The sequence below is a fragment of the Triticum dicoccoides genome, chromosome 7B, assembly GCF_002162155.2.
Source record: "Triticum dicoccoides isolate Atlit2015 ecotype Zavitan chromosome 7B, WEW_v2.0, whole genome shotgun sequence".
In the NCBI taxonomy this organism is placed as follows: domain Eukaryota; kingdom Viridiplantae; phylum Streptophyta; class Magnoliopsida; order Poales; family Poaceae; genus Triticum; species Triticum dicoccoides.
The window spans coordinates 14534902-14542524 of record NC_041393.1 but is presented as its reverse complement, the minus strand read 5'-3'; positions in this window follow the sequence as shown (position 1 = coordinate 14542524).

Here is a 7623-nt window from a genome sequence, read left to right as displayed (position 1 = left end):
TTAATATCCAGTTGTAGAAAACTTGACACTTACTTAATTAAAATGAATCAACCGCGTGTGTAGCCGTGATGGTCTCTTTTCGGCGGAGTCCGAGAAGAGAACACGGTCTCGTGTTATGCTTGAACGTTAGTAGTTTCAGGATCACTTCTTGATCTTTATGGCTTCTCGACCGTGCTTTGCTTCTCTTCTCGCTCTCATTAGCGTAAGTTAGCCACCATATGTGCTAGTGCTTGCTGCAGATCCACTTCACTATGTTTTCCTACCCATAAGCTTAAATAGTCTTGATCACAAGGGTGTGAGATTGCTGAGTCCCCGTAACTCACAGATTACTTCCAAAACCAGATGCAGGTGATACGTCTCCAACGTATCTATAATTTTTGATTGCTCCATGCTATATTATCTACTGTTTTGGACTATATTGGGCTTTATTTTCCACTTTTATATTATTTTTCGGACAAACCTATTAACCGGAGGCCCAGCCTAGAATTGCTGTTTTTTGCCTATTTCAGTGTTTCGGATAAACAGAGTCCAAACGGAATAAAATCTTCGAAAACGTGATTTTCTCACCGAACGTGATCCAGGAGACTTGGACCCTACTGCAAGGGATCAAAGAGGTGGTCACGAGGGTGGGGGGGCGCCCCCCCCTAGGGCACGCCCCCTGCCTCGTGGGCCCCTCGGTGCTCCACTGACGTACTCCTTCCTCCTATATATACACATGTACCCCCAAATGATCAGAACAGGAGCCAAAAACCTAATTCCACCGCCGCAACTTTCTGTATCCACGAGATCCCATCTTGGGGCCTATTACGGAGCTCCGCCGGAAGAGGGCCGTCATCACGGAGGGCTTCTACATCATCCTAGCCCCTCCAATGAAGTGTGAGTAGTTTACCTCAGACCTTCGGGTCCATAGTTAGTAGCTAGATGGCTTCTTCTCTCTCTTTGAATCTCAATACAAAGTTCTCCCCCTCTCTCGTGGAGATCTATTCGGTGTAATCTTCTTTTTGCGGTGTGTTTGTTGAGACAGATGAATTGTGGGCTTATGATCAAGTCTATCTATGAATAATATTTGAATCTTCTCTGAATTCTTTTATGTATGATTGGTTATCTTTGCAAGTCTCTTCGAATTATCCGTTTGGTTTGGCCAACTAGATTGGTAGTTCTTGCCATGGGAGAAGTGCTTAGCTTTGGGTTCGATCTTGCGGTGTCCTTACCCAGTGACAGAAGGGGAAGTAAGGCACGTATTGTATCGTTGCCATCGAGGATAACAAGATGGGGTTTATTTCATATTGCATGAATTTATCTCTCTACATCATGTCATCTTGCTTAAGGCGTTACTTTGTTTTTAACTTAATACTCTAGATGCATGATGGATAGCAGTCGATGAGTGGAGTAATAGTAGTAGATGCAGAATCGTTTCGATCTACTTGTCACAGACGTGATGCCTATATACATGATCATGCCTAGATATTCTCATAATTATGCTCAATTTTATCAATTGCTCAACAGTAATTTGTTCACCCACCATAGAATACTTATGCTCTTGAGAGAAGCCACTAGTGAAACCTATGGCCCCCGGGTCTATTCGCATCATATCAATCTCCATCACTTTTATATTGTTTTACTATTTACTTTGCTTTTACTTTTTACTTTGCATCTTTATATCAAAAATACCAAAAATATTCTATCTATCAGATCTCACTCTCGTAAGTGACCGTGAAGGGCTTGACAACCCCTAATCGCGTTGGTTGCGAGTAGCTATCGCTTTGTGCAGGTACGAGGGACTTGAGCGTGGGCTCCTACTGGATTGATACCTTGGTTCTCAAAAACTGAGGGAAATACTTACGCTTCTCTGCTGCGTCATCCCTTCCTCTTCGGGGAAAATCAACGCAAGCTCAAGACGTAGCAGCAGGTGCCGATGATGCCAGTGCAGGGGACGCTACCGAACTCAAGTGGGAGTTCGACGAGGATTCATGACGTTACTATGTTTCCTTTCCGGACGTTCAGTAGTGGAGCCCAGTTGGGGCGATCAGGGATCTATGCATTTGAGGTTGTCTTTATTTATGTTGGTTTCGTAGTCGGACCTTGATTGTATTCTGGATGATGTAATGCTATATTTATGTACTGTGTGAAGTGGCAATTGTAAGCCAACTGTTTATCCCTATCTTATTCAGTACATGGTATGTGTAAAGGTTACCCCTCTTGCGACATGCCTACTATGCGATTATGCCTCTAAGTCGTCCTCCGATACGTGGGAGATATAGCCGCATCGTGGGTGTTACAGTCTCATCCCGACTTGTGGGGGAATCATAGTCTCCATCATCCTTTCCTCACTTGGGGCAATGCTTTAATAATGAAGATCATCATACTTTTATTTACTTAGAACTCAAAAATTACAACTCGATACTTATATGACTCTATGTGAATGCCTCCGGCGGTGTACCGGGATGTCCAATGACTCAAGAGCAACATGTATGAAAGAATTATGAACGGTGGCTTTGCCAAAAATACGATGTCAACTACATGATCATGCAAAGCAATATGACAATGATGAAGCGTGTCATAATAAACGGAATGGGGAAAAGTTGCACGGCATTATATCTCGGAATGGCTATGGAAATGCCATAATAGGTAGGTATGGTGGCTGTTTTGAGGAAGGATATGTGGTGTGTTCATGGTACCGGTGAAAGTTGCGTGGTAATAGAGAGCCGAGCAATGGCGGAAAGGTAAGAGCGGGTATAATCCATGGACTCAACATTAGTCATAAAGAACTCACATTCTTATTGCAAAAATCTGTTAGTCATCAAAACAAAGTACTACACGCATGCTCCTAGGGGGATATATTGGTAGGAAAATACCATCGCTCATCCCCGACCACCACTCATAAGGAAGAAAATCAATAAATAAATCATTGCTACCTCTTGAGCACTGCATTGGTTTTCCCTTGAAGAAGAAAGGGTGATGCAACAAAGTAGCTTATGTATTTCCCTTAGTTTTTGCGAACCAAGGTATCAATCCAGTAGGAGGCTACGCGCGAATCCCTCGCACCTGCACAAAACAAATAAATCCTTGCAACCAACGCGACAAGGGGTTGTCAATCCCTACACGGTCACTTACGAGAGTGAGATGTGATAAGATAATATTTTTGGTATTTTTATGATAAAGATGCAAAGTAAAATAAAAGCAAAGTAAAAAGCAAAGGAAATAACTAAGTGTTGGAAGATTAATATGATGAAGATAGACCCGGGGGCCATAGGTATCACTAGTGGCTTCTCTCAAGAGCATAAGTATTTTACGGTGGGTGAACCAATTACTGTTGACCAATTGACAGAATTGAGCATAGTTATGAGAATATCTAGGTATGATCATGTATATAGGCATCACATCCAATACAAGTAGATCGACTCCTGCCTGCATCTACTATTATTACTCCACACATCGACCGTTGTCCATCATGCATCTAGAGTATTAACTTCAAGAGAACAAAGTAACGCTTTAAGCAAGATGACATGATGTAGAGGGATAAATTCATGCAATATGATAAAAACCCCATCTTGTTATCCTCGATGGCAACAATACAATACGTGCCTTGCCGCCCCTACTACATCACTTCATCGGAGAGGCTATGGTTTTGATGTAGAAGCCCTCCGTGATCGATGCCCCCTCCGGCGGAGCTCCGGAACAGGCCCCAAGATGGGATCTCGTGGATACAGAAAGTTACGGCGGTGAAATTAGGGTTTTGGCTCCGTATTTGATCGTTTGCGGGTACGTAGGTATATATAGGAGGAAGGAGTACGTCGGTGGAGCAACAGGGGGCCCACGAGGGTGGAGGGCGTGCTTGGGGGGGGGGGGGCGTAGGCGCGCCCCCTACCTCGTGGATTCCCTGTTGGTTGCTTGACGTAGGGTCCAAGTCTCCTGGATCTTGTTTGTTTCAAAAATCACGTTCCTGAAGGTTTCATTCCGGTTGGACTCCGTTTGATATTCCTTTTCTTCGACACCTTAAAATAGGCAAAAAAACAGCAATTCTGGGCTGGGCCTCCGGTTAGTAGGTTAGTCCCAAAAATAATATAAAAGTGTATAATAAAGCACAATAATGTCCAAAATAAAATATAATATAGCATGGAACAATAAAAAATTATAGATACGTTGGAGACGCATCAAGCATCCCCAAGCTTAATTCATGCTCGTCCTCGAGTAGGTAAATGATAAAAACAGAATTATTTATGTGGAATGCTACTTGGCATATTTTCAATGTAATTCTTCTTAATTGTGGTATGAATATTCAGATCCGAAAGATTCAAGACAAAAGTTCAATATTGACATAGAAATAATAACACTTCAAGCATACTAACTAAGCAATTATGTTTGTTCAAAATAACATGGCCAAATAAAGTTGTCCCTACAAAATCATATATTCTGGCTATGCTCTATCTTCACCACACAAAGTATTTAAATCATGCACAACCCCGATAACAAGCCAAGCAATTGTTTCATACTTTTGGTGTTCTCAAACTTTTTCAATCTTCACGCAATACATGAGCGTGAGCCATGGACATAGCACTTTAGGTGGAATAGAATGGTGGTTGTGGAGGAGGCGAAAAAAGGGAAGATAGTCTGACATCAACTAGGCGTATCAACGGGCTATGGAGATGCCCATCAATAGATATCAATGTGAGTGAGTAGGGATTGCCATGCAATGGATGCACTAGAGCTATAAGTGTATGAAAGCTCAACAAAAGGAACTAAGTGGATGTGCATCCAACTCGCTTGCTCATGAAGACCTAGGGCAATTTGAGGAAGCCCATCATTGGAATATACAAGCCAAGTTCTATAATGAAAAATTCCCACTAGTATATGAAAGTGATAACATAGGCGATTCTCTATTATGAAGATCATGGTGCTACTTTGAAGCACAAGTGTGGTAAAAGGATAGTAGCATTGTCCCTTCTCTCTTTTTCTCTCATATTTTTTTATATTTGGGCATTTTCTTCTTTTTTTTATGGCCTCCTTTTTTTCATTTGGGCTTATTTGGCCTCTTTTTATTTTATTTTATTTTTCGTCCGAAGTCTCATCCCGACTTGTGGGGGAATCATAGTCTCCATCATCCTTTCCTCACTTGGGACAATGCTCTAAAAATGATGATCATCACACTTTTATTTACTTGCAACTCAACAATTACAACTCAATGCTTAGAATAAAATATGACTCTATGTGAACGCCTCCGGCGGTGTACCGGGATATGCAATGAATCAAGAGTGAAATGTATGAAAGAATTGTGAATGGTGGCTTTGCCACAAATACAATGTCAACTACATGATCATGCAAAGCAATAGGACAATGATGGAGCGTGCCATAGTAAATGGAACGGTGGAAAGTTGCATGGCAATATATCTCGGAATGGCTAAAATGCCATGATAGGTAGGTATGGTGGCTATTTTGAGGGAGATATGTGGTGGGTGTATGATACCGGTGAAAGGTGCGCGGTATTAGAGAGGCTAGCAATGGTGGAAGGGTGAGAGTGCATATGATCCATGGACTCAACATTAATCATAAAGAACTCATATACTTATTGCAAAAATCTACAAGTTATCAAAACAAAGTATTACACGCATGCTCCTAAGGGGATAGATTGGTAGGAAAAGACTATCGCTCATCCCCGACCGCCACTCATAAGGAAGACAATCAATAAATAAATCATGCTCCGACTTCATCACATAACGGTTCGCCATACGTGGATGCTACGGGAATCACAAACTTTAACACAAGTATTTCTCAAATTCGCAACTACTCAACTAGGATGACTCTAATATTACCATCTCCATATCTCAAAACAATTATCAAGTATCAAACTTCTCAAAGTATTCAACACACTCATAAGAGAATTTTATTATTAATCTTGAATGCCTAACATAATTAAAACAAATTACCATGCTTTTTTGTAGGACTCTCAAAATAATCTAAGTGAATCATGAGAGAACAATAGTTTCTATAAAACAAATCCACCGACGCGCTCTAAAAGATATAAGTGAAGTACTAGAGCAAAACTATATAACTCAAAAGATATAAGTGAAGCACATAGAGTATTTTAATAATTTCCGAATCATGTGTGTCTCTCTCAAAAGGTGTGTACAGCAAAGAAGATTGTGGAAAACTATGAAATAAAGAATCAAATAATACAAGACGCTCCAAGCAAAACACATATCATGTGGTGAATAAAAATATAGCTCCAAGTAAAGTTACCGATGGAAGTAGACGAAAGAGGGGATGCCTTCCGGGGCATCCCCAAGCTTTGGCTTTTTGGTGTCCTTAGATTATCTTGGGTGTGCCATGGGCGTGCCCAAGCTTAGTCTCTTGCCACTCCTTGTTCCATAATCAATCAAATCCTTACCAAAAACTTGAAAACTTCACAACACAAAACTTAAAGTAGAAAATCTCGTGAGCTCCGTTAGCGAAAGAAAACAAAACACCACTTGAAGGTACTGTAATGAAATAATTATTTATTTATATTGGTGTTAAACATACTGTATTCCAACTTCTCTATGGTTTATAAACTATTTTACTAGCCATAGATTCATCAAAATAAGCAAACAACACACAAACATAATCTGTCAAAAACAGAACAGTCTGTAGTAATCTGTAGCTAGAGCAAGATATGGAACCCCAAAAATTCTAAAATAAATTGCTGGAAGTGAGGAATTTATCTATTAATCATCTGCATAAAGAATTAACTAAATAGCACTTTCGAAAAAAATGGCAGCATTTCTCGTGAGCGCTAAAGTTTCTATTTTTCTACAGCAAGATTAACAAGACTTTCCCCAAGTCTTCCCAACGGTTCTACTTGGCACAAACACTAATTAAACACAAAAAACAAAACCAAAACAGAGGCTAGATAAAATATTTATTACTAAACAGGAGCAAAAAAGCAAGGAAAAAAATAAAATTGGGTTGCCTCCCAACAAGCTCTATCGTTTAACGCCCCTAGCTAGGCATAAAAGCAAGGATAGATCTAGGTGTTGCAATCTTTGGTTTTAGGGAAGAAAAGAGCAAACTTGCTATCTATGGAATTAATCTTTCTATTTTGATAAAACACATGGCTATTAATGGTAGAAGAAAGATTAAGTATGTTACGGAAATTTGTATCTAAACTAGTCTTCATCTCTTTGATAGATTCGTTTTGGTAAGAGAGCAAAAGAGATGTAGATTCAACTTTCTCATTCATGAGGTGCCCAAATATGGTTTTCATCTTCTCATAAGTGTCTACGGCATCCGCTTCAAGAAAGCCTTCTTCAAATATAGAATCTAAGACATGCTTAAAAGAAGAAGGAAGGGCAAAATAAAAGCTTTTTAAGTAAATTTCAATTTGGTATTGAGGCGCATAGCTAGCCCTGATCCTTAATAGTCTATACCAAGCATCTTTCAAAGATTCATCAAGTAAATAACGGAAAATTCCGGAATCAACTTCATCAAAATTATTAAGATTCTCATTTATTACTTCGATAGGTTTTTCCATACTATCCTTATTTATGAGCTTAGCGAGAATAGAAGGGTTGTCCAAAGTACTAAAACTCGGGAGAGAACCCCCAACCCTTTTTGATTCAGACATGACGGAAGAAAGTGCAAAAGGCA